The sequence below is a fragment of the Equus caballus genome, chromosome X (assembly GCF_041296265.1).
Source record: "Equus caballus isolate H_3958 breed thoroughbred chromosome X, TB-T2T, whole genome shotgun sequence".
Taxonomy (NCBI): domain Eukaryota; kingdom Metazoa; phylum Chordata; class Mammalia; order Perissodactyla; family Equidae; genus Equus; species Equus caballus.
The window spans coordinates 28,432,187-28,454,325 of NC_091715.1; the positions used below are offsets into that span (position 1 = coordinate 28,432,187).

General features: G+C 43.2%; 1 pseudogene; it reads right to left on the reverse strand.

The window, feature by feature from the left end:
* Window positions 1-7,298: 7,298 nt before the first annotated feature.
* On the reverse strand, window positions 7,299-8,813 carry LOC102148295 (zinc finger protein 772 pseudogene; annotated as a pseudogene).
* Between the last annotated feature and the right edge of the window lie 13,326 nt (window positions 8,814-22,139).

A 22,139-nucleotide genomic window follows, 5' to 3' on the forward strand; every position in this document is an offset into this window, starting at 1 on the left:
AACTGACCATTTGGGCTACTTGTTTTTTCTCTTCCTGAGCTTTAAATTCCCACTCTCATGTTTTAAACTCACCAATAAAGAGTGAACTCCTGAAACTCTAGGGACCCCACCCTCAACCCCAATAAAAGCAGGACCCCAGGGGCTGGCCCCGTGGCACAGTGGTTAAGTGTGCACGTTCTGCTTTGATGGTCTGGGGTTCGCCGGTTCGGATCCTGGGTGCGGACATGGCACTGCTTGGCAAGCCATGCTGTGGTAGGTGTCCCACATATAAAGCAGAGGAAGATGGGCACAGATGTTAGCTCAAGGCCACCCTTCCTCCGCAAAAAGAGGAGGACTGGCAGCAGTTAGCCCAGGGCTAATCTTCCTCAAAAAAAAAAAAAAAAAAAAAAAAGGCAGGACCCCAGGCCTGCACACTCTCTCTTTCTCTCTACCTGCAGTCTCACTGTGTGACCCTAGGTGTGCCATTAATTTCCAGGACTTATAAGTAATAAACTTTTTGTCCCCAAGTTTCCTGAAGGTTATTGCCAAAGGGCATCTTGCAATCATAATAAGAACCACAAGGGCCAGTCCAGCCACAACATTGGTTATGGTTAGGCTGAGACAGGCACACAAAACAATATGTATACAAACACACACACACACACACACATATATAGTTTACATAATCAAATAATTCATTATGGCTTATTAAAAAAAACTCCTCTCTTGCTCTTACATTTCACTCAGAACTGATCATTTTAGCTATATCATTTTTATATATAATATACCGTGAAATAATATAAAATATATATATTGGTCTTTGCCCCTTATTCCTGGCACAGGGGTCCTGAAACCCTTGGAATTTCCTAAGTGATAAGAGCACTAGGAGCATCTCTTGTTCTAGTATTTGGTCTTTGATCCGAGTTCCTGACACACAGCTCCCAAATCCCCTGGAATTTCCTGGGTGACAGGAGTGTTCTTTTGTTCTAGCGAGGTAATCCTTGGAGGGGCTCCTGGATAGCTTCAGGATGTGGGCTATTAACCAAAAAGACCAAGCCATGATTAGAAGCTTGGAACTTTCAGCCCCCCTCCCCATTCTCTGGGAAGGAGAGAGAGACTGGAGATTGAGTTAATGATCGATCACACCTACATGATGAAGCCTCGATAAAAATCCCAAAAGTATGGGGATCGGGGAGCTTCCAGGTTGGTGAACATATTCACATGATGGGAGGGTGGCACACCCCAACTCCACAGGGACAGAAGCCCCTATGCTCAGGATCCCTCCAGGCCTTGCTCTATGTATCTCTTCATCTGGTGTTCATCCGTGAGCTTTAAAAGATACTTTGCAATAAATCAGCACTAGTAAATAAACTGTTTTCCTGGGTTCTGTGAGCTATTGTAGCAAATTATCAAACCCCAGGAAGGGATTGTGGGAACCTCTGATTTGTAGCCAAGTCAGACAGAATTTGTGAGCAACTTGGGGACCTACTGCTTGCAAGTGGTATCTGAAGTGGGGGGCAGTTTTGTGGGACTAAGCCCTTAACGTGCAGTCTGTGCTACCTCCAGTTAGTATCAGAATTGAATTGAATTGCAGGACACTCAGCTGGTGTTGGAGAATTGGTCACTGCGGGGTGGAAAAAAAATCCATACATCTGGTGTCAGGAGTGTTGTGTGCAAGTAAAGGAAAATACAGTGTGTTTTTCCCTAGTCACATGCTTTTACAGCTATTTCGTATCAGTTTTAGCAAGTGCTCTCAACTTTCAATTCAGAAGTTGAGAAGATGACTGGCAGTAGTTAGCTCAGGGCTAATCTTCCTCAAAAAAAAAAAGAAAAAGAAGTTGAGTATGCTGATCAATCTCTATTTGCTTCTCTGGATCCAATCTCTGTCTCTCTCTGCTCTGTTCTATGCCCTCGGAGGCTGACCTCTATGGACTGGATCACCAGACCCCGTTGAGCTTTGGCTTGTAACTGCATTTTGCCAATGACAGGTACTGGCAGATCTAAGATCAGGAGCCAAGAGAGGTCAGGAGCCTTTTCCCCTCCCTGATGATGCTTCCCTGCCAGTTTACAGTTTAATAGTGGCTGTGTTCCCCAACCTATGGCCACGACTCCTGTTGGAGGGCCCTTTCCCACAGTTACAAGTCTTGCCAGTGCCAGTAACACTGCTCTTTCCCTTACCTTCTTTTGTAAGGCTGGGAACAGCTTCCTGATATTGTTAGTCTCTGGGTGCATCGCCATTTCTATTGGGTTCCTCAATCCTTCCCTCAACTCTATAAATAACTCTTTCATTAAATTCTCATCAACTACCTTTTGAATAACCTGTTTTCTGCAGAAAATATGATAAAGACTATTTACTCCCATATTTCTTATTCCTCCCACTTTTTAAAATATAATTATTTACTAGCTAGGATATAACCAGAAAAAATACTTTAAAGAAGTATTTAAAGGGAGTTTAATTCAGGGAATTGGCTACCCAGTTGACGGATTTCTTGGGAATCCAAAATGGAGCGGGGGTGGGGTGTGTGAGGCAACACAGAGATTAGTATCAACAGGAAGCAAGTACCACCCCTAGGCTAGAGGGACAAAACTAGGGTGGTGTCAAGGGTGTCCAGGGCCCAAGATCACTTGGTAATTGCTGGAACCATGGCAGAACTCTCTGCAAGGGCTACTAGTGCAAAGAAGGAGATGCGGACTTGTCAGAGAAGCCAGCTGAAGCACAGAGGGAGGAGAAGAAACTTGGATTCTCCCGCTTCCTGCCCTCCAGCCTCCCTTAAGTGCCTCCCACTTGCTGAACCTACATGGAAGCCAAAGGACAAGAAAACTTGGAAATGTAATTTGCAGGAGTCATACCTCTGAGATACAGAAAAATTAGCCAAGGAAATCCTGGGGCATTTGAACTCTTATGAAGACACCATTCAATCGAGGCTTTAGCAAACCCTTAGATACACTTCTAGCTGCTTCACCTTGCCCATTAAATGACAAATTTCAGGTAAGTTTATCCATCTTGATAAATTTTATCTGATTTAACCTTATTTTCTATTCTCCCCGGTCCAGCAAACTTAAAATCCATTCCCACAATACTGCCTGATTTCTTGCTTATACAAAATTAGAAAGAACTTGCAATTACATTGGCTGTAAGTGCTATCTCCTCCCTAGATCTTGAAATTCTCCCCTGGGCCATGCTGGAACCTGACTCTTCAGGGCAATGTAGACACAATATGAGTGGTGAGGCTTGCTCCTGAGGAGTTGCCTTTCTTTTGCAAGGCCACTGCTTCTGTGAAATCATTAAAGGTTCGTTGTTTTTTTCTTTCAAATAAACTTTATTTTTAATAGCCAGAACCTGGAAATAACCTAAATGTCCATCAACAATTGATGGATAAACAATTGTATTACATCCATACACAGTGAAATATTACTCAGCAAAAAAAAAAAGAAATAATCTATTGATATTCTTGGTAATAGTAATTAAAATCTCAAAACAATTATGCTTACCAAAAAGAAACAGAAAAAAGAATAAGCCCATACTGTGTTACATTTATATAAAATTCTATAAAATTCAAACCAATGTATTGTGGAATAAAACAAATCAATGGTTGCATGGGGTGAGGGATTAGGGAGCGATAAAGGAAGAGATTATTAAGGGGCATGACAAAGCATTTGGATGTAATGACATATTCATAACCTTAACTGTGGTGACAGTATCACAGGTGAATACATATGTCAAAATTCATCAAATTGTACAATCAAATATGTGCAGTTTATTATATTCCAATTATACATCAATAAAGCTGTTGAGAGACAAAATGGTTTCACATAAAAATCTGGGTCTCCCAGAGCCAGCCCTGATTACCTGGTGATTAGAGTTTAGCACACTGCACTTTGGTGGTCTGAATTTGGTTTTACGTGCGGAACCACGCCACTAGACTGTCAGGAGCCATGCTGTGATGGCAGCTCACCTGGAAGACCCAGAAAGACTTAAAACAAAAATATACAACCATCAGGGGCTGGCCCTGTGGCCGAGTGGTTGAGTTCACAAGCTCCGCTGCAGGTGGCCCAGTGTTTTGATGGTTTGAATCCTGGGCACGGACATGGCACTGCTCATCGGGCCACACTGAGGCAGTGTCCCACATGCTACCACTAGAACGATCCACAACAAAACAACATACACCTATGTACTGGGGGCTTTGGGGAGAAAAAGAAAAAAAATAAAATCTAAAAAAAAAAAAAATACAACCATCATACTTGGGCTTTGGAGAGAGAGAGAGAGAGAGAAAAAAGGAATATTGCCAACAGATACTAGCTCAGCGAGAATCTTTCCAGAAAAAAAAAAAAACTTAAAAAAAATCTGGATCTCCCATTTCTCTTGGAAAATCAATCCTATACTGACTCAACCATCTCCCATATCTTGGTAGGGTCAGTCCTGCCTCAGTGGTAGCAAAAACTGAAGAACAAGTAAGACCATATCCACCCAAACACTGACTGGGTCATAAGACCCAGCCAAGACTGCAGCATCTCTCTTCTCAGCCCTGGGGTTCCTGCCTGTGCAGTGATGGTAAACAGCCCAGGGAGGTAGAGGAATCCAGAAAACCTTTAGATTATTTGGTGACACTGACCTCAGCCACAGGAGATAAAGAGGTCTGCAGGTCCTGAGAATTTCTGTACACCTTTAACCCAGAGTCGTAGTTACACGAAATTTGTGTATGCCCTTCAGAACAGACACAACTTTTAGTTTGCTGCAATCTCCACCACTCCCTACTAACTAATCAATGTTTCTGTACACAGTATTTCTATATTGTGGTGTCTTTTTAATCTAAAATGTGTACTTTGTTAATTTTATTTTTTGAAAGATTTGTTTCTCTCTAACATATAATCAAACCTATTTTAGGATTCTAAGTAAAACAATATTTACCAGAGTTAGCCTTACTAATTCTAGAAAGTAGGGGCCAGCCTGGTGGTGTAGTGGTTAAGCTCACAGGTTCAGACCCCAGGCATGCATGTACACCACTCATTGAGCCATGCCGTGGCAGTGACCCACATACAAAACATAGGAAGACTGGCACAGATGTTACCTCTCAGGGTCAATCTTCCTCACCAAAAAAAAAAGTAGAAAAAAAGAATTTTAGAAAGTAGGGGCTGGCCCAGTGGTGTAGTGGTTAAGGTCAGGGGTTCGGATCCCGGGCATGCATGTACACCACTCACTGAGCCATGCCGTGGCAGTGACCCACAAACAAAACAGAGGAAGACTGGCACAGATGTTACCTCTCAGGGTCAATCTTCCTCACCAAAAAAAAAAAAGAAAAAGTAGAAAAAAAGAATTTGAATCTTTACCTTCAATAAATTTGAATGCCAGGAAAGATGACAACATGCTAGGCATTAGAACAAAAAATATATCAATTATGTTTCCCATTTAGCCGCTGTAGGTCTTATCTGCCTTCCAGATTTTATACTTTACAGGGGTCGTAACTTCTGGTAGGTCTCAGGAGACAGCTACACCTCAATAATGTTGAGGAATGAGAGACATCCCCTGGGAAAGAGGGACTTGACTCATGCTGTTCCCAGAAGCACTGTAGGTTGTCATACCAACTGCCCCTTCATCAGGGTGAGCTTTAGGCTCATAGGAGATCCTGACATCTAAGTCATAGGATCAGCCCCACAAGGCCAAACAGTTTTTTTCCTAAGAAGGCTTCTAAGCATTGCCAACTATGCCAAATTAGGCTGACAGCTGTTCTGCCATTCTGCTATTTTCTGAGACACATAAAGTTTAGGGTCCCCACAAAAGGTGTTCCTCTCTTCACACTAGCAAAACCCATTTCTTTTCTTGATAATTTTAATAACATATTTTATTTAACTCAATATGCCCAAATATTATCATTTTAACATCCAGCCAATATAAAAATTGTTAGGAGACGTTTTACATTCTTTCTCTTTTTCTTATACTATGTTTTGGATATCCAGTGTGCATTTTATATTTATAGCATATTTCAGCTCACAGCAGTGACATTTCAAGTGCTCTATAGTCAAATGTGACTGGTGCCTACTGTATTACAGCACAATTCTAGAAGTTTAGCTCAGTCCACAGTCCTACCTTTCTTCCTAACTGTGGAAAGCAATCAATGCCCTTGTAGGTGTGAAGGGAAGAAATGAGCTCAGTTGAGTCATGACCTATTTTCTGAAAGCCCATTTCTTTTCTCAATCAACCCCACACAGTGAACAGAACACAGTAAATGCTTTAACAATAAGGCTTTCTCATTGCACAAATCAGATCAGTGTGGGGCAGGCAGTTCCAAGGTCAGGTGACTCAGAGACTGGAGAAATCCATCTCAGCTATCTCAAGTAGAGTCAATGCTGTCCATGGAAAACAAAAACCTCTGGCAAATTGCAGCAGATTCCAGCTCATATCTTTTCAGCAGGAGCTGGGTCATGTCCACACTGAAACCATCAGCAGAGAGGGAATGAGGATCCCCAGTGGGCGCAGCTCACTCATCATTCCCTCCAGGAAGTAGGAGAGAGAGTAGAGGTCAGCCACACCTGAGTACACTGGGGTGAATGACATACAGTGTGGGGCCCAGACTGCTGGTAGAAGTGGAATGGTGTCTGCAACAGACACTGGTAATGACATAACTCAGGCCAGGGGAAGGCTCTGGGAAGGTTGAAAAGTGTAAAGTAGCCCTGGAAAGCTTCCCACATACCTGGCACTTGTAGTTATGTCTCCAGAGTGGATACCTGGATGTATGAAGTTCAACTTCTGGTTGTTGGCTCCATCTCAAATGCTATTTACAGAGTTTTTCTCTTTTGTGAGTCACGCAACATAGAGCAAGGAGAAAACACGTTCCCTGCTTTCTTAAAGCCTCTCCAGTGTGAAGATTCTGGTGCTAAACAAACTTCAAAATGCAGCTAAAGGGGGCTGCACAACACAGTGCTTGCTATAACTAGGGAGACATAGAGGGGAAATTATTACTAATTAGAAATAATTTTCAGGGGACAGCCCCATGGCTAAGTTCACACGCTCCTCTTCGGCAGCCCAGGGTTTTGCCAATTTGGATCTTGGGTGCAGACATGGCATAGCTCGTCAAGCCATGCTGAGGCAGCGTCCCACATAATACAACCAGAACGACCTTCTTCTTTGAGAAGAAGAGGAAAGAAAAAAAAGATTGGCAACAGATGATCAAGGCCAATCTTTAAAAAAAAAATAAACGTAGCTAAAGGATCACCAGAACTGCTCCACTCATGAGGCCTTTCTTTGCTGTGAACTTTCATATGCCACATAAGGTGAGAGCATCTTCTGTAGGCTCTCCCACATTTGCTGAACACATAAGGCCTTACTCCGGTGTTACACCTCCCGTGTAGAATGAGGCTGAAGTTGCCACCAAAGAATTTTCCACTTTCACTTCACCCACAAGCCTAAGAGCTCTGGTGTGAATTTTCTTGTGTCGAATAAGGTTGAAATTAGTGATGAAGGTTTTATCACATTCAGCGCATGCATAGGCAGAAGGCTCTGTTTTACTGTGAATCTTCTGATGTCTTGAAAGGCAGGAACGGTGGCGAAAGAATTTCCCACATTCATCACATTCATAGGGCTTTTCTCCAGTGTGGATTTTCTCATGCTTACCAAGCGCCCTTTTACGGAGAAAGGCTTTCCCACATACGCCACACATAAAAGGCTTTATTCCACTGTGAATTCTCTGGTGTTCAGTAAGTGTGTCTCTTCGGCTGAAGACTTTCCCACATTCACTGCAGTTGTATGGTTTTGCTCCAGTGTGAATTCTCTGGTGCTGAACGAACTGGTATCTTTTGATAAAGGATTTCCCACATTCAGTACACTCATAAGGCCTGAATCCTGTGTGATGACTCTGGTGCACTTTGAGGCTGAATTTGTGGCAAAATGCTTTCCCACAATCGCTGCACTTGTAAGGTTTTGCTTTGAGGTGACTTTTCTTGTGTAATAGAAAGTAGGCTCTCTGGCTAAATGATTTGCCACATTCACCGCACTCATCATACGTTTCTCCCATGTGGATGTTCTGGTGCTGAACAAATTCATCTTTGTGGCTGAAAGCTTCCCCACTTTCACTGCACTTGTAATCCATTTGCCCAGTGTGAAAGGCCTCCTCATTCTCAGCGCTCCTGTGTGGAGTCTTCCCATCCTCAGTGGCATCAAGCTGAGCAAGTCCAGAGCTGGCCAAAAAGTCCTCCTCACCCTCTCCGAAAGGGAAGTCCTCTGACATTTCGTTTTCCCAGCTCTCCACAGAGATGGTCCGGACATTTTCTATTCTAGGCAATACTTCTCCACTCTGCTCCTTCTGTATTTGGTCAAGGTTTGCACTGAACCAGAAGGATCTCCCACATGACATACAGGGATACGGTGGTTGCCCAGGGGATGTTTCCTCATGCCCAGCCACACACAAAATGTGTTTCAAGATGGGGTCACACATGTCACATGGGTGGCTGTTTTGGATGGAAGGACCCACCTCAAGAGAGCTCTCCTGTGACACTCTTACAGTAACACCCTGCTCAGAAGATGCATCTTCAGCCTCCACTGTATGCCAAGAGCTAGTGTTAAGGTTCCCCCAGGTCATCTCTGTCTTGCCTGGAGCTGTGTCTACACAGTCAGGAACCCTGAAAACTCTCTCTGGCTCGGGCTGAGTAATCTCAGGGAATTTGGAATTTCCAAGTCTCACTGAGATCGCCAGTCCAACTGTCTCTAGCATCACTCTATAGTATAGGCGTTTCTGAGCCTCATCAAGTAACTCCCACTCCTCCCGGGAGAAGAATATTAACACATCATCTAAAGACACAAACCCCTCAGGGGGCTCCGTCTGTACGGCTACGTCTACCATCATCAAGGTACTGAGGCCCCTGTAGGGGGCGCCCAAGTGGGTGCCAGCAAACACGAGGCAAAAGTTCGTCTGTGCAACAGCAAGGTTGTCTGCACCACAGTCCGGGTAAACCAAATCTCACCGATAGGAAGCTAGAGCTGGGGCATCACAGCTCCTGCAAAGCATGAAAGTAGGTCCCAACCTCGAAACTGTCCTCTCCTGGGTGTGGAAGAGCCTGCAGGGAAGCAAACTCCGCTCGGTGTGGAAGAGCGAGCGGAGAAGCAACCTCCGCCCAGCGCTCCCAGCCACGTTTCCGGGATAGACCGGAAACAAAGAAGAAGAAAAGAGCCGGTTCCAATGTGCCGAGACCGGAAGTCCCGCCCCTACGCTGCCGTAAAGATTTTTTTTTTTAACCCACGAGCGGCTGGGTTTCTTAGACCGGAGAGAGGAAAGGCGGCTTCGGCTGGCAGAGATGACTTGAGGTAATTCTAAAGTTCCTAATTCTGAGCGTCATTCAAGTCCATCCAAATGTCTACATTCCAAATTTCATAGTGCTATTTTCAGTCCCACCTGTACTTCATAGCAAGTATTGATAATATGAATCAGTTTTTTGTTTTTTATGCATCTCGTTGTTGCTCCACTGGGTATCTATTAATTTTTTTTTCTGTGTTGATCTTGTATTCAGGCACTGTTGAATTCTATTTCTAATTGTTTGTTAGTTGATTATCTTGGATTGGTTATATAGATGATCATATCTTCTGCAAATAATAGTTTATTTCTAACTTTTACATCTATTCTCCACTTATTTTTTTGTTTCGTCTTATTGCAGAGTGTGAAACCTTTAGGACAGTGTTGATTAATAGTGGTAACAAGAGGTGACTCTTTTATTTCTGAACTTAAAGCAAATTATTCTAGACTTTGCATCTTAGACTGTACTTTGCTATAGTTATCTGATAGATCCATTTATGAAAGTTGTTTGTCAAGATTTTTTTTATCATGAATGATTGCTAGGTATCATTTAATGGTATATTGACATATATTCAGTTGATTATATATTTTTTCTCATTTAGATAGATTATTTTAGTGAATTAACTTTATTGGTAAATTTTCTTAAATTGTGCAATCCTTGCAATCTTGAGATTTAACCCTTGGTCATGATGTCATTATTATAGTGAAGTGCTGATTGCGATTTGCTGATGCTCCATTTATAATTTTTGCTTCTGTGTTTATGATTAATATACTTTTTACTTTCTTGTACTTTTCTGTCTCGGGTGCCACATTGTTAAACTCAGAAAGTGAGGAATTATCTATTTTCTGTTCTATATATTGGAACCATTTTTATACAATTGAAATTAGCTTTTAAAAAAAGAAGTTTAATAGGTCTGATATCTTTGTGGTTGAAGAAATTTAGCTATCCTTTCTTTGATTTTATGATTGTCTTCTCAATAGGCCACTTTGGTGGTTTATATTTCCCTAGAATTTTTTTCTGATTATCCAGATTTTCATATTTATTCCTAGCATGTCAATCATTGTATTATATTGTTTTTACCTTTAGTTAATCTTTTTTCCAGCTTTATTGAGGTATAACTGGCAAATAAAATTGTACATGTTTAAAGTGTACAATGTGAAGATTTGACATATGTATAGTATTGTCAAATGATTACCACAATCAAATTACTTAACACATCCACCACCTTATATAGTTATCTTTTTTGCGTGCATGGTGAGAATGCTTAAGATCTACACCCTTAGCAAATTTCAACTATACAATACAGTATTATCAAGTATAGTCACTATGTTGTACATTACATCCCAAGGGCTTATTCGTCTCATAACTGAAAGTTTGACCCTTTGACCAACATCCTCCTATTTCCCTCACTGTCTAGACCATCTAGCCCCTGGCAGCTGCCATTCTACTGTCTGTTTCTATGAGTTTGACATTTTTTTTTTTTTTTAGATTTCACATATGAGGGAATATGTACAGTATTTGCCTTTCTGTCTCTGGCTTATTTCATTTAGCATAAGATCCTTCAGGTTCATCCATATTGTCACAAATGGGAGGATTTCCTTCTTTTTTATGGCTGAATAATATTTCATTGTGTATATACATACACCACATTTTCTTTATCTGTTCATCCATTGGTGGACATTTAGGTTGTTTCTCTATCTTGGCTGTTGTGAATAATGTTGCAGTGAACATTGGAGTGCAGAAATGTCTTTGAGATACTGATTTTCTTTCTTTTGGATGGGATTGCTGAATCTTATGGTATTTAATCATAAGTAATAGATTACTTAACAGTTACTCATTTTTCATAACCGATGTTGTTTATTTACGCCTTCCTTCTCTTTAAAGATAAAATCACACTAGACAAAGTTTTATTATTCTTGTAAAAAATTTATGTATCTGTTAATTGAATCTATGGTTGTATTTTTCCTTTTGTCATTTTGTTGAATAATTATTTTTCTTCTATTTAGAGTGTTTTATTTTCTTGTTCTTTTTCTACCTTCTTTCAGTGAAATCTTAATTCATTTATTTTCAGGCCTTCTAATCTTCTAGTAAATGCAGTTAAAGCTACATAGCTCCCTTTTGTTATTGCGTTAGCTGAAACACTCAGGTTTGAAATGTAGTGTGGTTCATTATGGATTTTTATTTACAAAAATTTTGTAATTTCCATTTTGAGTTCCACTTTTACCTACAAATTATTCAAAATGGTGCATTTATTTTTTGAAATATTTAGGTTAGTGTGCTGTATACATTACCTTTTTGTCACTGATTTTTCTAATATTATTTGACTGTATTTTGTTTCTGACTCATATGATAGTTTTGGAGAAACTTAAAACTTTGTTTTTGCTTTTATTCACATTTGTGTAAATTTCTGCAAGCGCTCGAAAATAAATTTTAGTTCCCTCATCTGGGTACACATATAATAGCTGTATTAGCTTAAGGCTGGTGTTGGGTCACTTGTGTCCTTCACCCAGTTCTTTGAATTGATGGTTTCTGAGATAGATGTGTTACTTTTTCCCACTTTCAGTTCCTCTTTATAGTTCTACTAAGTTTTGCCTAATTAAACTTAGAATGGAAAGTTTCACTTAGGGCTGATTATCCGACATGGAGTTTGTTTTAAATCTTCACCATTTACCAACAATAAGATATCTAAATCACCCCTTAGGTTGCTGGTCTCTACTAGTCTCTGTTTCTGTCTATTGTTCATTTCAGGTTGCCTCCTTTTTTCCTAATTCCAATCTCTCACAGACTTTTCCCACTCTTCATACTTCTTCTATCACTAGTCTTCTCCAAATCAGGGATTTTTTTTCACCATGGGGAAGTGGAAAAGTAGGAGGGAAGCTATTACATTTTTTCGACTGGTCATAACTTTTCCTAAATATATTGACTGAATAAAAGTTATTCCTATTCCTCTGAACCTAGATGTTTTAAATTATAAGGAGAAAATTTGATTAGTTTAATGTCTCCCTCTTTCCATTTCTGCTGACTCATGCACCATGGCCATCTGACTGAATAAGTTATAGTCAAAGGGTTGAAAGAAATATCTCGAATGAGGGGAAACTTGTTTATTTCTTCTTAAATAGAATTCTGTCACTTTTCTGGTGCTGACTGCACTGTTTCTCTCTCACGACCTGCCGTCTCTCAGACACTTCACTCCTTTCTCCTGCCACAACCCACAAAATCAGGCACTTTGAAGAATAAAAAACTTTATGACCTTTATAAAAATGAAGGAGATTCACCACACTGATCACTGAGCAGAAGAAATTGTAAAATGGAACTTTTAATATTTTAAAGCCATTTGGAATACAGTTCGCATGGATGATTCTGTACGATGCACAAATCGGTGGAGAGATGATGACCCTGGAGAATTTGCACTGACAGTCATGGGAGGATGACATGCAGAGTAACTTTTAATTGCATATTTAATTGAGCTTGTAGGAAAATGAATCTCATATTTTAGACTGAGTACAATTGCATAAAGATTTGAAAATATTATTATCTAAAAAAGTTACTCAGACTATTTTATGGTATTATTAGGAACATATAAGGTCTATACTCTGCATTCTTTTGACAGTGCTAAGAAAACCACCATCCTGCTTTATAGCAGAGGGGTGGAAAGTAGTTAGGAGATAAAGCATACTTTCTACCAGTATTTTTAGTCATTGATAAATAATGTTATCAAGGACTCTGAAAAGTTCTCTGACATCATTTTGAAACTATCAGATTTATAGTTAATACAGCTAAGATATGCAATTTAAGGTGGCTTATTGCTTTTCCAGCCAATTGGATATTAATGTAATTTACTACCAAATAAAATCAGTAATTTTTCCACATATGTTTTCACTTTGGATAGAGTTAAAGCAATTGTTGTTTTAAAGAAAGGCTATGTCTTTTTTTTTCCCGCAAGGACATTTGTCCTAAGAGCCTTTTAAAGACATCTTTTAGGGACTAAAAAGATAACATATTTAGAAAAAGGCATTGACTTTACAAAAATAGAACCCTCCAAGGTCCTGGGTATAAGGGGAAATAGAAAGATAATTTTAGAAGTTATGAGGCAAGAAATGATCACTGTTTAACATAAGAGAGAGCAAAGGTATTTTCTCAGACCCAGGACGTAGACCAGGCAGTCACTTGCCGTAATTGGCAGTGATTTTGGGTGAAGAGCTCTAAGGGCACATCGGAACTGTGGCCAACTACAACTGCAGCTTAGCTATTTCTGAGTACACTTCCATTGAGAATTAGCGGAGTCGCAGTGATGACTCTCAGAATATAAGCCAGGAAACATCTGGCAATGCTTAATGCCACAGCCCGTCTGCCTCCATCTTAGGCTGCCTTAAAAGAAATAGTGTTCAGTTCACAGGACGGGAGAGTGCCACTATACTGGTCAGAAACTTCTTTTCTGAATTCATCCTAGGGTATAGCCCAAGGGAATTAACACAGAACAATGATGTAAGGAATAGAAACAGGATTCTTTGATTTTTCAGCAAAGATTCTAGGGGACATTGGTTATATTCTTTCAAAAAATCTTAGAGCTCTTAGGAAGAAAACAAATTGATTTAGTTTGTTTTGTTTTACCAGAAAGTAATAAAGCTATTAGCTTACTCGATGTTTGGTCCAGTCACACAGTAAATCTTCATACCTATATTACAGACTCTGAGTTAGCATGGTAGATGATTAAGGCTGGATTTGCCTGTGGACTTTTGGCTGAAATTTATGGGCAATCATTAAAGTCCCCACACACTGCAAATACAACCTTGCATAAAGCAGGATGCATACAGCCTGCCCTCTACATACCAGAAAGAACAGTGCTCCCGTTGATGGAGGGAGGAGTAAAGACATAAGTCCCTCTCCCCAACACAGAGTCAGAGCAGGGGAAGCACAAATAGCTGTGCAGGTCACAGTGGCACCATAGTGAAGAGCTCACCAGCCAGTCTCCTGGGAGCTTCATTCATTTAGCATCAACAAGGAGGACACTGAAGTCAAACTACTGGTCTAGAAGCTATGAGGAGAAAGTAAAAGAAAAAATAGTTACTGCCCTTAAACTGTCCTACTAATGAGATGTAAAATGTGAGGCTGTTTGCATGTATGTCCATGTCAGTGCATGAATTCTGAAGGTGGCCTTTATATTCTGAAAATAATACGTAATAGGTTAATTTTGTTTTTTAACACTAATGTTTAATTTATTACAGTCAGAAATGAAAACATTTGATTCTTCCATAGGCTTTAGGTTCCACTTTAAAATCTTATTATTTTACTATTTGGAATCTAGATAATTTAACAATCACTTTTAAAAGGACTTTGGAAAATGCTTGGTCTTATTTAAAAACACCTTGGAACAATTTTAAAACTGCATATATAAATGTAATATCCAGTTGCTGTTTCCATACACCAATTACCTGAAGTAAATCAAAGCTTTCCCAAATAATAAATATTCTTACAACTTCAACATGTATATACCCACATTTATCTATGTATGTATGCACGCGTTGCACACGCACATATTATGAAGCTAAGGACTGAGTGCCATGGTGAAGTAGGAGATGAAACAAATGAGCTGGGTATAAGTGCTCCCCGAATACTGCATGTGTGTGTGTCGATTGCGAGAGGGGACCAACTACTTGGGGAGAGGTCACTGAGGCCCAGACCCAGACACCAGTGGGGGCGAGTCTGGGCCATAGTGAGTGATGCCTGTCTCTGTGCTTACAGTTAGTTGATGTGGAGTAGAGTGCACGACTCCTGTGTGCCTGTGCCTCTCCCCCACCTCATGTTTCTGTGTGTATGAGTGGCAGTGGCGTCCCTGCCCAGCCCCTACCCCAGGGGCCTGGTGTGTTCCTATAAAGGAGGTGCTAGTCTTAGTCCCTCCGTTGTCTGTCGTCACCAGTTCCCCCATCTTCCCTCCTCGTCTATCTTCTATCCCCCGTCCCCTCTTCGTCCTCCCCCTTCGCCCCCCCCACGCCTCCCTCATCTCCCCACCCCACCTCCCCCCACCCCGTTGGCCCCCGACCCTGTCTCGGCCTCTGCCCCGTCCCCTTGTCCCCTGACTCCCCTCGTCACCCCCATTTCCACCTCCCTCATCGCCCGGTCCCCCCCTGACGTCTCCCCCCATGTCTCCATGTGTCCCCTGCGGTCTGCCTGCCCTCCCCCATCTTCCCTCTCCTGTCTCCCCCCTCACCCGTCTCCCGTCTCCCCCGTCATCTCTTCCCCCCTCCTTCGTCTCCCACTCTCACACCCCACCCCCATCCTTAGTCCTAGCCCCCCCGTCTTCCTTCCGTCTCCTCTGTCTCCCCCACAGACACCCCCCCCGCCCCGCCCCGTCTCCCCCACAGTCCGCACCCTGCCCCGTCTCCCATCTACCCCTGTTGTCTCCTTCACGTTGTCCCCGCCACCTTCTCCCCGACCCCCGTCCTCCCCATCCTCTTGGCCACCCCGCGTCTTTCCCCTCCTCCCATCCCGCATCTCTTCCCCATCGTCTCCCCTTTCTCCCCTCCCGCCCTGTCTCCCCACCATCCTCCTCCCCCTCCTTCTTCTTCCTCCTCCTTCCTGCCCCATCGTCTAGTGCCCCCCATTTCCTGCGTCTGGTTCTCTCACCCCAGCCCAAGTCACCCGCATCTCCCTGGCTCCTCCATTTACCCGTCCGCACCCCCCCTGTCTCCAGCCGCCATTTCCCATGTCTCCAGGCTATTCACGGCAGCGTGGCGTCACCCCTCCCGTCCTGCCCCCTCCCCCATATCCCTCGTCCCCCTCCCGTCCCCCTCCCCCACCGTCTCCCCCCGTGTGCTGCCCCCGGTCCCCTATGTTCCCCATCCTCCATTTCCTTCCTCCCATCTGCCCCCTTCCCCCATCTTCCTCTCTCCCCTTCCCTATCTTCCCCTCCCCCATCCTTCTGCATCTCCCGGGTTCTCCCCAGTCCGCCTTCTCCCCAGTCCGCCGTCTGTCTCCCCTGTCAGTCCCTCTCTCCCCGGTTCTCTCCAGTCTCCCGTCTCCCCTGTCAGCCCATCTCCCCACTGTCCCCCTCTTCTCCCATCCCCCATCTCTCCCCCTCCCATCCCACATCTCTCCCCCTCATGGTCTCCCCTTCGCCCCTCCCCCCGTCTTCCCACCCCCCCCCCGCCCCCTTCCGTGGCTCTCCTCTATCCCTCCTTCCCCATCCCCCGTTGTCTACATCACCCCCTGCTGTGTCCCTCTCTTCCCCTTCACCCCTACCAGTCGCCCCCATTGCCCTCTCCTCTGCCGGTATCCCCCCACTCCTCCCCCCTCCTCCGTATCCCCGATGTCTCCCCCGTCTAACACCCCCTCCATCTCCCCTGTCCCCCGTCTCTCCCTTTCCCAGTCACGTCATCCCCTTGTCACCCCTCCAGTCCTCCCCTCCCCCAATTTCCCATCTCCCTTCTCCCTCTCTTACCCCCATGTCCCAGTCTGCCCTCTCTTTGCCCATCTCTCCATCCCCATCTCCTTCCCCCATCTTCCCCCTTCCCATCTCCCCCTCCCTCATCTTCCTCCATCTCCCCCCTTACCCCTGTACCCCGTCTGCCCGTCCCCGCATCTCCCCCTTGTGCCCCCCTTCTCCTCCCATCCCCCATCTCTCCTCCGTCGTAGGCGGTCGTCCTCACCTTCCCCTTACCCCCTCCCACCCTGTCTCGGCCACGCCGCTCCCCCTTCCCCATCTCCCCCCCTCCTCTGTATCCCCCTTCCTCTGTCCCCCATCTCCCCCTCCCTCTGTTCCCCATCTTCCCCTGTTGTCTCCCCCACCCAGGCATCTACCCCCATCCCTGTCCCCCATCCTGTCTCTTCCTGCACTTTGTCACCCCTCCTGTCCCCAGTCCTCCCATCTCCTCCCACCCCCACCTGTCTCCCTCCCTTCCTCCCGTCTCCCCCGTCTACCCCACTGTCCCCCATCTCCTTCTATCCCCATCCCCTGTCTCCGTCTCCTCCCTACCCTCCTCCCCATCTCCCCCTTCCCCCAATTTCTCCTCTCCCCATCCCCTTCCATCTCCCGTTACCCCCCAGTCCCCTGTCTCCGCTATCTCCCTTCTCCTCCCTGTTGCCCCTTTCTCTCTCATCCCCCATCTCTCATCCCCATCCTCATTTCCCCTCTTTCTCCCTCCTTCCCTGTCCCCCCACCACCCCTTCCCCGTCCCCCCTTCTCTCCCATCTCCTCAGTCTCCATCCCCTAGGTGTCTCCCTCTCTCCCGTCCCCAGTCTCCCTCCCTCATCACCCCCCTTCTCCCTCACCCGTCCTCCTCCCCTCCCTGTCTCCCTCCCCCTTTCCCCTCCTGTCCCCCATGTCCTCCGTCCCCTGTTCCCTATCTCCTCCTCTGCCCACCCCCCAGTCTCTCTCCCATCCCTGGTTTCCCCATCTTATCCCTGTCCCTATTCCCCCCTCCCCCATCTCCCCTCCTCTGTCTGCCCCCCAGTCCTCCCCCACTCCCTCTCCCCCTTCCCTATCTCCCTCCCTTCCCACTGTCTCCCCTCTACCACACGGTCTTCCTCCCCATACCCCTCCCCCCTCTCTCCTCATCTTCCCCCAGTCTTCCCCATCTCCCCCCACTGTCTCCCCCATTATCTACCTCCTGTCCCCCGTCTCCCCTTTCCCAGTCTCCCCCTTTCAGGTCTGCCCCCATCCCGGTGGCCGTGTAGCCCTCTCCTACCCCCCATCTCCCCATCCCCTGTATTCCCCCACATGCCCATGCCCTGCACAGTTGCTCACAGCCTGTCTCTAGGAAGCAAGTAGTGGCCATTCTCTTTTCTCCAGGACATCTTTCTCCATCCACACCCACCCTTGGTGGTTGCTGTACAATTTTTTAAAAATTATTTTATTGAGGTCACATTGGCTTATAAGGTGTAAATTTCAGGTTACGTTATTATATTTAAGTTTCTGTATAGACTGCATTGTGTTCATCAGCAATACTCTAGTTTTTAATCTGTCGCCATACATATGTGCCCCTTTACCTCTTTTGCCCTCCCCCCTTCCCCTCTGTTAATCACTAGTATGTTCTCCTTGTCTATGTGTTTACCTTTCACATGAGAAAAATCATATGGTATTTTGTCCGTGAGAAAAATCATACGGTATTTCTCTTTCTCTAACTTATTTTGCTTAGCCTAATACCCTCCAGCTCTAGCCATGTTGTTGAAAATGGCACAGTTTTGTCTTTTTTATGCCTCAGTACTATTCCCTTGTGTATATATATACCACATCTTCTTTATCCGTTTATCCATTTATGGGCACTTGGGTTGCTTCCACATCTTGGTTATTGTGAATAATGCTGCAGTGAGCATGGGAGTGCATAAATCTTTTTGAATTACTGATTTCATGTTCTTTGAATAATACCCAGAAGTGGAATAGCTAGATAATATGGTATTTCTATTTTTAATTTTTTGAGAATTCTCCACACTATTATCCACAGTGGCTGCACGAGGTTGCATTCCCACCAGCAGTGCATGAGTGTTCCCTTTTCTCCACATCCTCTCCAACACTTATTTCTTTTCTTGTTAATTATAGACATTTCGATGGGTGTGAGATGATATCTCACTGTAGTTTGGATTTGCATTTCCCTGATAATTAGTGATGTTGAACTTCTTTTCATGTGCCTGTTGGCCATCTGTATATCTTCTTTGGAAAAATGTTGGTTCATATCCTCTGCCCATTTTTTGATTGAGTTGTTCATTTTTTTGTTGTTGAGTTGTATGAGTTCTTTATGTATTTTGGAAATTAACCTCATGTCAGATATATGATTTGTAAATGTTTTCTCCCAGCTGGTGGGTTGGTTGTCTTTTCATTTTGTTCATGGTTTCCTTTGCTTCACAGAAGCTTCTTAGTCTGATGTAGTCTCATTTGTTTATTTTTTCTTTTGTTTCCCTTGCCTGAGTAAACAAGGTATTCAAAAAGGTACTGCTAAGACAGATGTCAGAGTGTGCTGCCTATATTTTCTTCTGGTAGTTTTATGGTTTCACATCTTATGTTCAATTCTTTGACCCAGTTTGAGTTAATTTTTGCATATGATGTAAGATAGTGGTCCAGTTTCATTCTTTTGCATATGGCTGTCCGGTTTTCCCAACACCTTTATTGAAGAGATTTTCCTTTCTCCATTGTATGTTCTTAGCTCTCCTGTTGAAAATTAGCTGTTCATAGATATGTGGTTTTATTTCTGGGGTCTCAATTCTGTTCCATTGATCTGTGTGTCTGTTTTTCTCCCAGTACCAAGCTTTTTTTTTTTTTTTTTTTTTTTTTTGTTGAGGAAGAGTTATCATGAACTAACATCTGTTGCTAATCTTGCTGTTTTTTTGTTTGAGGAAGATTAGCCATGAGCTAACATCTGTGCCAGTCTTCTTCTATTTTCTATGTGTGTCGCTGCCACAGCATGGCTGACAAGTGGTGTAGGTCCACACCTGGGATCTGAACCCATAAACCCAGGCTGCCAAAGCACTGAGTTTAACCACTCCGCCATGGAGCCCCAGGATGCTGTTTAATTTTTCTTTTTTTGAGGAAGATTAGCCCTGAGCTAACATCTGCTGCCAATCCTCCTCTTTTTTGCTGAGGAAGACTGGCCCTGAGCTAACATCCATGCCCATCTTCCTCCACTTTATATGTGGGACACCTACCACAGCATGGATTGCCAAGCGGTGCCATGTCCACACCCGGGATCCAAACCAGTGAACCCACGCAGCTGAAGTGGAATGTGTGAACTTAACCCCTGTGCCACAGGCTGGACCCCCGACCATGCTGTTTTGATTACTATCGCTTTGTAGCATATTTTGAAGTCAGGGAGTTTGATACCTCCAACTTTGTTCTTTATTCTCAGGATTGCTTTGGCTATTTGGGGACTTCGTTGTTCCATCTAAATTTTAGGATTCTTTGTTCTATTTCCATGAGGAATGTCACTGGGATTCTGATTGGGATTGCATTGAATGTGTAGATTGCTTTAGGTAATATGGATATTTTAACTACGTTTATTCTTCCAATCCATAAGTGTGGAATATCTTTCCATTTTTTAAATATCTTTTTCGATTTCAAGAATACAATCCCGTTTACAATTGCAACAGAGAATAAATGACCTAGGAATAAATTTAACCAAGGAGGTGAAAGACCTATATGGTGAAAACTGTAAGACATTATCGTACAGTTGTTTTTACTTGCAAATTCATCTCCCACCTGCCCCCTTCCAGCCTTCCACTTGGGATTGGTAACTTATCTGTCTGGCTTCTCAGAGGCACCTCTGTACATTTGTCCTCAGGTGGTCTTATGGATGTCTTTCAGAAAATGTTTATTTTATATGATTTTTCATGGATTTTGTTCTAATAAATCATTTTTCTATCACATGGCAATGTTCAAAAAACAAAACAAAATGAAAAAATCCAAGCAACAGTTTTAAGTTCAGGGTTTGTTAAAAAAGAATCTTCGTATCTCAGGACCTCCTGACTGCACTTCCTTGACAACAAAGGACTTGAGGATATTTCCTTAGTTTTAGGATCATGTTAGGGGATGAAGGCCTATGCCATCTGGTGTGGCTTCCTTAACTGTAACTCAGACTCATGATTTTGATATTTGCGGTAGAATGTTCTAACAATTACAGATTTTAACAATGGATCAAACTGCCTAACAAAGTCATGAACTACATGTTGCTGGGAAGGTTCAAGAAGGTGCTATATGAATACTACCTTTCAAGGTTGCTTTAGGGGGATTCCTTACTGATTTTGAGGCTGGACTGGATAAAAAGTAAGTGTTTTCCAAGATACGCAAGTGATTCTTCAATATTATGAAAAACCACAGATTTAATAAAAGCAGAAAGAACTTAAGATCTTTGTGAGGCAGTGACTTATACTGTAGTCTTTCACAGGAGCCTAAGATTTTCTTTTCATGTGAAGGTTTACCAGAAAAAAGTGCTTGAAAGTCATATCTTTGTTGGCTTTGTGGGTGTTTTCTGTTCTTAGGAATAGCTATGTCCTTTATAATAGATACGTGTCTAAGCATTGAAAATTCTTTCAGTTTTGTTTTTCTTCTTCTTCTTCCCAAAGCCCCCCAGTATGTAGTTGTATATTTTAGTTGTAGGTTCTTCTGGTTGTGCTATGTGGGACACTGCCTCAGCATGGCTTGATAAGCAGTACTTGGTCCGTGCCCAGCATCTGAACTGGCGAAACCCTGGGCTGCTGAAGTGGAGTGCAAAAACTTAACCACTTGGCCATGGGGCTGGCCCTTGAAAATTATTTCTAATTAGTAATACTCTCCCCTTTCTTTCTCTATAATTATAGTAAACACTGTGTTGTGCAGTATATAATTTTATCTACATTCTGAGAAACACCAGAAGGCAAATTCATGGCTCTGATTCAGAAAATATAGTCCTTCATCATTAACCAGATTCAACATAGTCTTGCAAATAAACATATGTTGAAATAAGTAATATGTATTTATCTTGATTTAGAAAAAGAAAGTTAAGTTTTATCTGTAGTTTTAGTTAGCAGTTACTTTTCTTTTCCATGGAGCTCTTTCATAAGAAATGCATTCTTGGGGCTGGCCCTGTGGCCTAGTGGTTAGGTTCACATGCTCCAATTCGGCAGCCTGGAGTTCACTGGTTCAGATCGTGGGCACGGACCTAGCGCCACTCATCAGGCCATGCTGAGGCAGGCGTCCCACATAGAAGAACTAGAATGACTTACAACTAGGATATATAGCTATGTACTGGGGCTTTGGGAAGAAAAAAGAAAAAGAAATCTCAGTTTTTTTCCACGGGGGGAAAATATTCTTTTTCTGGCTCAGTTTTCATGTATCTCACTTTTTTTTTTTTTTAAAGATTGGCACCTGTGTTAACAACTGTTGCCAATCTTCTTTTTTTTTTCTTTTTTTTTTA